Source organism: Nannospalax galili, unplaced genomic scaffold (assembly GCF_000622305.1).
Source record: "Nannospalax galili isolate Female #2095 unplaced genomic scaffold, S.galili_v1.0 scaffold18, whole genome shotgun sequence".
Taxonomy (NCBI): Eukaryota; Metazoa; Chordata; class Mammalia; order Rodentia; family Spalacidae; genus Nannospalax; species Nannospalax galili.
Genome location: NW_008346548.1, coordinates 10,630,169 through 10,640,822, shown reverse-complemented (window position 1 = coordinate 10,640,822; position 10,654 = coordinate 10,630,169). Strand labels below are relative to the sequence as shown.

Genomic DNA, 10,654 nt, shown 5'->3' with positions numbered 1-10,654 from the left:
GCTATATACTTACCCCAAGAGGCCTGAGGATAGTAGTGCAGGCTAGGAGAGTCCTGGAGCCCAAGAAAGGGACTGAGTTGCTCTGGGTGAGAAGGGTCAGGAAGCAGTATTGGTTCCCCAGGTGTCTGGGGCCCCAAGACTAGGAATGGCACAGGGCTCAAACTAGGAGTATAGAACGGCGAGGGGGGGTGATGGAGGGGTGAATGTGGCTTAGGGAGTCCCGGCACACGGGCGCGGAGAGCTGCGCTATAGACTTACCCCAAGAGGCCTGAGGATAGTCAATTTTTACTTTTAATAAGGTCTAAACTTATCAAAACAGTGTTGAGGGCTGGTAAGATGGCTCAGTAGGTAAAGGCACTTGCTGCCAAGTCTGATGACCTGAGTTCAATCTCCAGGACCCACAAGGTAGGACAGAACCAACTCCTTCAAGTTGTCCTCTGATCTCCACATATGTGCCATGGCACATGCATGCCCACATATATGTGTCTATATATATATATATAGTATGTACACATACATACACAATAAATCATTTTAATATTGAATATTTTGAAAATGATAAATTATGCTTTTGGTGGTTTGTCAAGGAAATCTTTGCCTAACACAAAGACAAAGATTTCTTATTTGTCCTGTTATAGAACTTTTATAGTTTTACATTTTGCGGTCACCGCCAGCAGCGGCCACTCCTCCGTTCTTGTGGGTACCGCTCATTTGTTCTCACGGGCGTCGAGGCTGCTCCTCCGCTCACCCTGGGCTGAGGCCGCTCTTCTGCTCGCCTGGTGCTGAGGCAGCTCTTTTGCTTGCCCTGCGCTGCCTCCTGTCATCGCTGCTTTGGCCCGGCCCAGACCCCAGGGCTGGTGAGGAGACTATGTCAGTGGAGCAGCATTCAGACACATAAGACCAGGTTCAGTGACACAGGTCTGCTTTATTGCAGGAAGGCACAAGCTTATATAGGGGTAGTGGTCCAATCACAGCACAGCAAGTAGGATACCTTATTAGCATAACAGGTTTAGTGTCCTATCAGAGTACAGCAAGTAGGATACCTTATTAGCGTAAAAGACTTAGCATCCTATTACCATAACAGACAACGTCCTATCACAGAATAGCAGGTAGGATGCCTCATTAGAATACTGGATTTCAGATTACAGAGCCTGGATTCCTGGAAACCACCTGACCCTGACTGTTGCAATATCACCCTAGGCTCAAGCCTGTCTCCCACAACATTTCACATGTAGATTTAATAAAAAATTTGAGCTAATATTTGTGTGTATGGTGCTAAGCAAAGGTCAACAAACTTTTTTCTAAAAATGTTAAATACCAAAGACTGTAGTCTTTGTGGGCTACATGCTCTCTCATGGATATTCAGATCAGTCATTATAATGCAAAAGCAGGCTTAGAGAATAAATGTAGCTATGTTTCAATGAAACTTTATTTATAAAAACAGGCAATGGGGTGCATGTGGCCTCCTGGCCAGCATTTGAAGTCTTCAAGTGTTGAAATCCTGTCGAGCCTTTCCTGACAGCAGAGGCAGGCTCATCCACCTCTGTCTGTTGACTCTCCTCTTCCTTTGCTCAGTGATCCTTAATGCAAATAACCTTACAAAAGGATGTCCATTTTTCTCATGTCCCACACTGCCTCTTCCTCCTTCTCATGCTTTCGATCTGCAAGTAGAGGTGTCTTCTTGGGTGTGAGGCAAGACCAAGAACCCAGTCTGTCTATACAACAGGATCTCAGGTTCACAAAGCAAACTGCTAAGCCTTTCAACCTCATTTTTTGCCTACTTTGAAATAACAAAAACAAAACAAACCAGTTTAGTTAAATTCTGCTGCGTAATGTTAAACCATCTCAATTCTTTTTCAATATCCTCATCTATGAAACAAAAATGTCTCCTAACATTCACCATGTTATTGAGCAGATAATAAGTCATTTCTTATTCAACTGATTCAATCTACACCAGGCAATTCCAGAGTTGCCCCCTCCTTGGACAATTTTTAAACACTGCTTGCTTTCTTTTTAAAAAACACTATACAAAAGCAAGGTATTGATATTATGTTCTCTTTTAAAATAATTCTAGAAAGCCCAGCCCCAGGATTTTGCAATCTGTCACTGTCCCTCGGTGGCCCAGCCTGTTGCCAGGGAGAGAGATTATCTAGGTTTGGGGAAGGTCAGCCAGCCCCAGCACAGTCTCTAACCCAGCCTGGCTTGCCAGTGCCCATCACAGAGTCAGCATCAGCTACGCACAGCCTGAGCAGGGCCACTCCAAGGTGAAGCATAGAGGCCACCGAGAGGAGAAAGAATACTTAGCACCACTTCGGTCCCCTCCAGGCCACTCTAATCACCACCCACGCCTGCAGGAGAATGGAGCTTGCCAGTAGGCATGGCAGGCAGGCTGCTGGCTGTCAGCATCTTAGAAGCAGGAATGTCTTTGAAAACCAGAGATTTCGTCTACCATGCTTTGAACACAGCAGATGAAAGAGCAGATCTCTAGTCTACTAGAGGAGCAGGTACACATGTAGCACAGACACGAAAATATTTATCAAGTTCTCTATAAATGTATGCAAAAGCTAGAGACCCAGAAATGTACCTCATTCCAGCCTTGGAAATAAACATTTGGATCTGTGAAGAGTGAATTTATCATTCGTTATTATTAAGACTGCCTCTCACTTGATATAAGGTGGGAGAATCATTTGAAAAGGACTCTCACATCACCTGTTCCTTGTAACAAGTCATTACAAGAGGTAGGAGGCCATTATTCTTGCTGACTCTGCAAGTCCAAGAGATGAAGTGACTTGTCAGAGGTCGCACAGCTGAAAAGGGGTAGAGCTGGCACAAAACCTCCAGCTATTTTGACTCCAAGCTTAATACTTGTCCCCTGAAGCCACCTCTATGTGAAGTGGCTACGTGCTTTGGCATCAGGGGGGAAGCCTTAGTAAAGAGGCATGGCAAGGAAGGGAAAATGTTGGGCTGGGAAGTGATGCCAACAGGTTCTAAAGGGGGAAATAACTGCTGGGGCCAGCCAGAGCACCTCTTTCTCCATTTCCCTTTTCTTACCTCAGTACATTGCTCCTGGCTTACAGAACAAACATGTTCTGGAGGAGGCTCTGCAGAGAGCTTTTAAAGGTAAATTCTCCAAGGGCATATAAAATAAGGTTCAAACTATAAAGTGATAGGTAAGCATAATTTGAGGAAGAGACATTGATATTTGGTACAAGGTTCATATAGTATAGTAATCATTGAGATAAGTAGGCACAGGAAATGGGATAGAACAACCTCTAAAGAGGACAGTGATGTGAGTCTCCAATTCTTTCTCTCCAGTGCTTATTATGAAGTTGTAGACACTCCATGGGAGTGTGTGTACATGGACCAGAGCACTTCCATGGTGGAGAAGCCAAGCTTTTACCACCAAACCCGAAGTTCAATGATGCCGCCTTCCAAGAAGGTTGCCTTTGACTTTTCTAATGAAAAATTAATAGGCACTTACTTGCTGCTGCCTTTAATTACATTTGCTTGAGACAAGCGTCTGCCAACCAGCAAGGCTCTGGCTGGCTTCCTTGCTGGGTCTACTTTCAGCAAAGCCTATTTGGTTTGGGAGGTGAAAGGGTGCCATTTTGGCTGAGTAGTTTGAAAAGGCAGAAATATTCTAAGGTGGGAATGGTATCAGATTTTCTGATAATGGGTTCTGATCCACTAGTCTGACCAGGGAGCCTAACCAGACATTCCTTGGTAAAGCATGGACCAGGCTTCTAACCCTGGGAATTGAGGGCCTCTAGGGGCCAAAGAGACTATGAAAGACACTCACAAAGCCCCTATTCCCTCTTCCTCATGTGCCCCTTTCAGCATGCGGCCCTCACCAGATGTGACACCCAGGTCTTGACTTCCAGCTTCCAGAACTGTGGGAAAAAAAATAATTCTCTTTCCAATGTCAATGCAAAAGCCCTTGCCCCAAAAGGAATGAGATAGCTTATTCTGAACCAAATATGAGTGACCACAGCTTGTGAAAATAAATTCAGATTCCTCTGAATGACATATTCCATTACAAAAGAGGTTACATGAACTGCGACAGTTACAAAATTAAAAAAGTCATAAATCAAAGCATTTACCAAATACACAGGTGAGGAAATCAAGCAGATAGGTTACAGAGCTGGGGTGTGGGGACTAAGGTAAATCATTTCTATAGGTTTCAGATTATACAGTATTCTTGGCGTTAGAGTAGCAATAAAGGCCCATTAAAGAAATGTCCTCTGGTCAAGAGACTAGACTCTCTGGCTTGGGTGTAGACCTAACATTCCAGTTGGGCTAGGTCATTTACCTGGTCAAGGAACCACTCCTAGGAAGGCAGGTTCACCTTAAGTCGTACTAAAGAGATAGGTAAAATAATTATCCCTTTTATGAGCTAATATGCTTTTCCTTCCCAGAATTCATACCCCCCATACCCTTCCAGCCACAGTTCCTACAAACCAAGCTACCATGAGGTTTGGCTGGGTCTGTCTGTCCTTCTGAGTCCTGACTTAGGAAGGTGAACTTCTCTTTTCTTTTTTCTATCTTTTTTTCTTGGATGCTGGCTAGAACCTAAGTATACCTTATACCTTTTTTTTTTTTTTTAAGGTATTTTGGGCTTCCTTACTCTTTCTTTAAAGCCCCCTCTGGGCCATGTGGTTGACCTCTATGCTGACTTATCTCAAATGGCATGGTCTTTTTTTCCCCCTTCCCTCTGGTCTCCTCTGGCAGCTTCAGAGATTTACAGCTTGCCTGTCCTGGGGTGTTTTTCTTTTAAATGCTAATAAAATTGTCCTTGAGCTCCCTTGATTCCATTCTTAAATTCATTTATTAATGAGACTAAGAACCCTGAGAGGGGACCCTGGATTCCCCACTATCATCTGACAACTCTGAAGGGACACCCCCAAATCCCAGTAACATTAACTTTAGGGTTCACAATGGTGAACCTAATAATCAAAATTGTGGCTGCTAACAGTCACAAAGATGTTATGTCAGATACTAAGGTTGGTAGTAAATGGCTATGAAAGACACTAAAGATAACCCAAGATAGTTTTTTTGCTGTTGGGTGTTTTTTGTTTTTGTTTGTTTGTTTTTGTTTTTTTCTCCTTAAAGCCTTTACTTTGATACATCAGGGAAAACACTTACAGGTTCACATGGAAAAAATAGACATGATCACAGGGAAGCTAACGCAATCAGCAGACATTGATGCCTGTCAGCTAATGTTGAAGCTGAAGTTCTGGGAGTCTGACATGCTACAGGGCTGAAGGGAAAAGATTAGTATTCTCCTTCTTCTTCACCCTGTCCTTCAACAGAATCCACACCAACTTCCTCATAATCCTTCTCCAGGGCAGCCATGTCCTCACGGGCCTCAGAGAACTCCCCTTCCTCCATGTCTTCACCCACATACCAGTGCATAAAGGCATGCTTGGCATACATCAGATCAAACTTGTGGTTGAGATGGACCCAGGCCTCAGCAATGGCTGTGGTGTTGCTCAGCATGCACACAGCTCACTGTACCTTGGCCAGGTCTCCACCAGGTACCACAGTGGGAGGCTGGTAATTGATGCCAACCTTGAAGCCAGTGGGGCACCAATCCACAAACTGGATGTTATGCTTGGTCTTGATGGTGGCAATGGCAGCATTGACATCTTTGGGAACCACATCACCACAGTACAACAGGCAACAAGCCATGTATTTACCGTGGCAAGGGTCACATTTTACCATATGATTGGCTGGCTCAGAGCAGGCACTGGTGATCTCTGCTACTGTAAGCTGCTCATGGTCGGCTTTCTCAGCAGAAATAACAGGGGCATATGTGGCCAGAGGGAAATGGATTTGGGGGTAGGGCACCAGGTTGGTCTGGAATTCAGTCAGATCTACATTCAGGGCTCCATCAAATCTCAGGGAAGCAGTGATGGGCGACACAATCTGGCTAATACGGTGGTTAAGGTTAGTATAGGTTGGGCGTTCGAGATCAAGGTTTCTATGACAGATGTCATAGATGGCCTCATTGTTTACCATGAAGGCACAATCAGAGTGCTCCAGGGTGGTGTGAGTGGTGAGGATGGAACTGTAGGGCTCAACAACAGCAGTGGAAACCTGGGGGCCTGGGTAGATGGAAAACTCCAGCTTGCACTTCTTTCTGTAATCAAGGGAGAGCTGTTCCATCAGCAGGGAAGTGAACCCAGAGCCAGTTCCCCCACTAAAGCTGTGAAAAACCAAGAAGCCCTGAAGACCTGTGCACTGGTCAGCCAGCTTGTGAATTCAGTCCAAGACAAGGTCAATGATCTCCTTGCCAATGGTGTAGTGCCCACGGGCATAGTTATTGGCAGCATCTTCCTTGCCTGTGATGAGCTGCTCAGGGTGGAAGAGCTGGCGGTACGTATCAGTGCGAACTTCATCAATGACCATGGGTTCCAGGTCTACAAACACTGCCCTGGGCACATGCTTGCCAGCACCTGTCTCACTGAAGGTGTTGAAGAAGTCATCTCCTCCCGCAATGTCTTGTCACTTGGCATCTGGCCATCAGGCTGGATGCCATGTTCCAGGCCGCAGAGCTCCCAGCAAGCGTTGCTGATCTGAACACCAGCCTGGCTAAAATGAACAGAGATGCACTCACGCATATTTGGTCCTTAAAGAGGTCGGCGGAAACGGAGGAAGCGAAGGGTGGGGGGCGACAGAGATCCCCCACTAACAGACTGCCAAGGAGTCCGGGGGAGAAGTCAACCCCAAGATAGTTTTGGGTTTTCGTCTACAACATTTCGTCTTTCCGAAATCACAAAGCTTTCTCTAATCAGTCTGCAGAATCCTTAACACAGATGTAGCTTCTTCAGAAAACATCAGTTCATACTTTTATAGATTCCTCAGCCTTGGGTATTCTGTTACAGCTGCAGAAAACAGACTAAGACATGTTAGGGTCCTTGAAGTCTTTTGTTTTTTTTTAATGTGTATGAGTGTATTGCCTGCATGTAAGTGCATTCATGTTGTGCAATGCTCACGGAACTCAGAAAAGAACATCAGATTCGTCCTGGAACTGGAGTTATGAATGGTTGTTAGCCACCATGTGGGTGCTGGAAATTGAACCTGGGTCCTCTGCAAGAGCTGCTAGTGCTCTTAACTGCTGAGCCATCTCTCCAGTTCCCCTTTGAAGTGTTTTTTTTTTTTTAACCTTAAAAATGAAACTTTGGCGAATTTTTAAATTACGTGTTATGTGTGTGCGTGCATATGAGTGCCAGTGCCCATTGGAGGCCAGAGACTTCAGATCCCCCTGGAGCTGGAGTTACAGATGGTTGTGAGCTGCCTGACAGGACTACTAGGAACTGAACTCTGGTCCTCTCCAGCAGAGTACTAGGTATTTCTCCAGCCCCTGAATTATTTTTTTTTTCAATTCTTCTCCCCCCATCACCCCATTTTAAATAGTTTTAGTGAGAAATGATTTATATACCATAATCTAGGCCCTATTTAAGTAACTCATTTTTAAAGTATATTTACAGGGTTGTGGAACCATTATCATAATCTTAGAACTATTTTCAGCACCCCATTGTACTCATTAAGATTGACTCCCTGCTTTCCAGCCCTAAGCAACGATTGATCTATTTTGTTTCTACAGATTGGCTTCCTTTGGTTATTTCATACAAACAGGATCTTATAATTTCTAGTCTTTTGTGACTAGTGGAATGTTTTGAATCAATTCTACACATAACTCCTATACATACTTCCTCTTTTCCCCTGCCCCCACCCCACAAATTTTTGTAGCTCACCCTAACCCATAGGAATATGCTTTCTTCTATTAATTGGCTACCTCTTATCTGGAATGCTCCAGAAATTCTGAGCATAAGCTGCATAGCCCATCTGCCAACACTGTATTATTTATTCTTCAGCTCTCTCTGAATCCCTCAGCTCTGACTTCTTAGAGGTGGCATCTTCTGACACAGTTCTTGGGTTCCCCCAACTCCATTGTACCCAGAAATTTGTGTTGAAAGAATAAATGATTCTTTGGGATGTTTCCAGATTTTAGGAAAAAGATTCAGGAGAAAGAATGTGAAAAAAGAGAAGCAAAAGCTAGAACAAGAATGTAGGCAGTGGAGTTCAAAGGCAGGATTGCAGGGACCTTGTGAGGTGACTGCAGGGTCTTTAACACATCCTGGGATGCAAAGGGTCTCCCACCTACCTCCTGTAGCAATTGAAAGAACCTATTAGTCACTCCTTTCACTGGAGGCTTTAGCCGCCTCCATTAAAATGCAAATGTCAACACCTGGGAGAGTGCCTGATCGGCTATTATCAGCCATTTCCACCTCAGCTCCAATCTGAGCTCCCTCAACGTTTCCTGCTCCATGCAGCCCAGAGTTTAAGGTGAGGCTGGAGCTGGGAAAAATCTAGGTCTTGGCTCCCTCTGTGGCCAAGTGCAAACTTCCCATCCTTGTTTTCCAGAGCAAGGAAGCCAGAGGTTAAGAATAAGGGCTGATGTCCTTGGTTCCTCCCCAGGGACAGTCGCTGGGGAGAAGGATGTTTCCCAGGGACCTAAGGCATTTGTGCCCATGGGCTAAGACACTAGGCAAAACCACACTGGATGACCCAACCCCAAAATATCCAGTGCTCCAAGCTGTCAGCTAGTCTGACTTGAGGAAAGGATAAGTAATTCTTTGTGGAAAAATTAAACCATCTAGTTTGAAGCTTGGGGCTTGCTCTGAAGATGCAAAGGTTGCTTTTTTTTTTTACCTAAATATGGGAATGAGATGATTTCCTAAGATCCTTTTCATCCTGGTTGGGCTCAGAAAATGACCCCTCAAAATCTGATGCTCTGGTGTGATGAAAGCTTTGAGCTAAAATAGACTTCGGGTCTCCCAGACCTTCCGTCCTCAATCCTTACCACTTCTCCTCCTGACATGTAAGATGGACTTTCTGGGCATTTCCCCTATCTACCTAGAGACTAGATTCTCCTGCTGATCAACTTTAAAAAACTAGAGTAAAGCCCAGCTGAACTTGGTACCAGGATACTGTCAACCTCAGTTCCTTCTTCCTTATGAAGCGGGTATTTAAGCTTCACCCATCTAGCCCTTGTATGGAGTTTCATGATGTAAATGACTATCATGTGCTTGTATCCTAATAAATTTGTATGCTGAAGGGCTGGGGTATGGCCTAGAAGTAGAGCCTTTGTTTAACATGCTCTAGGCTGTGAGTTTGGTTCTCAACACTGAAGAAAAAAATATTTAGCTAAGATTAGTGGGGCAAGCCTATAATCCCAGCACTTGGAAGGTAGGAGGACCAGGAGTTTAAGGTCAGTCTTCACTATATAGTGAATTTCAGGTCAGCCTGGGCTACATGAGATAAACAAACATTGCCTTTTCTCCTATCTGCTTGTTTTATTTATTTTTTTATTTTGAGACAAGGGCTCACTATGTTTCTGAGGCTGGCCTAGAATTCACTATGTAGCCCAAACTGACCTCGAACTGTCTCAGTTTCCTGATTGCTGGGTAACAAGTCTGAGACATCTCACTCAGCTTGTCAGTTTGTTTTATGGACTCAGTCATCAAACCCTCAGGAGATGGTTAAGTTCCTTATGCTTGAGAGAGCCTTGTATTCTTAGAGTTCTTGTCTTTTTGAAGAACTCATTGCAAGGCAGATCTCCTGGGTAAAACAGTGCAGAACGGAAAATTCTTTTTAATTTTATACAGGCTTTCTAGCCTAGGCTGGCCTCAAACTCCTTATGTAGCTGGGGATGACCTTGAACTTTGATTCTCCTGCCTCTTCTGCAGTTCCCAGAACCCATATTGGGTGGTTCGAAACTACCTATTACTCCCGCTCTAAGGGGATCTGATGCTTCTTGCCTCCTTGGACATCTGCACTTACATACCCATACCCATACAGCTACACATACACAAACATAATTAAAAATAATAAAAATAAAGTTATATCTCAATAAAGTAGTTAAAAAATAAATGCATGTGCTCTTAGGGTATTGAAGGACTTGTAACAGGTCTGTCAGCCTGAGGAAAGTGTAAGCAAATCAATGTGAATGAATATTATCAGCATATGCCCTGCCCTCAAATGCCTTTGCTAGGTAGAAGTAGGGATCAGTTTGGAAAGAGAATGCTTGGGACTAGTTCCTGAGGCAAATGAAGCCACAGGATGTGAAAGCAATGGGTAAAAGAGTGGAGGAATGAAAAGCCAGTTAGGAACTGGGGGGTGAGAAATGAATTTTCCAGCATGCCTTTAAGCCAGCACTTGGGAGGCAGAGGTAGGTGGATCTCTTTGAGTTTGAGACCTCTGCCAATAGCAGTCCATGCTCTTAACTGCTGAACTATCTTTCCAGCTCCTAAGATATAACTTTCCTACCTTGAAGTCTACCCAGTTAAAGAGTTACAGGTGCCACCACACCTAGCTTTTGTGTGGGTGCTGGAGCTCCAAACTCAGATCCCCATGCTTGAGAAGCAAACACTTTACCCAATGAGCCATCTCCCCAGACAGTCCACCCAGTAATTCTATGTTTCTTAGTATATTTACAGAGTTGTGCAATCATCACCATAATCTAGTTTTAAAACATATTTATCACCCTTAAAGAAATGTACTCATGAGCTGTCACTCTCTATTCCACTCCCTCCCTAGGCCTCAGCAACCACTAATCTACTTTCTGCCTCTGAATTTTCTGCATTCTTTT

General features: G+C 44.3%; 1 pseudogene; it reads right to left on the bottom strand.

Annotated features, from left to right (window-relative positions):
- Positions 1-1,217: 1,217 nt before the first annotated feature.
- The window catches only part of LOC103741990, a 13,924-nt pseudogene continuing 4,487 nt past the window's right edge, over positions 1,218-10,654 (bottom strand).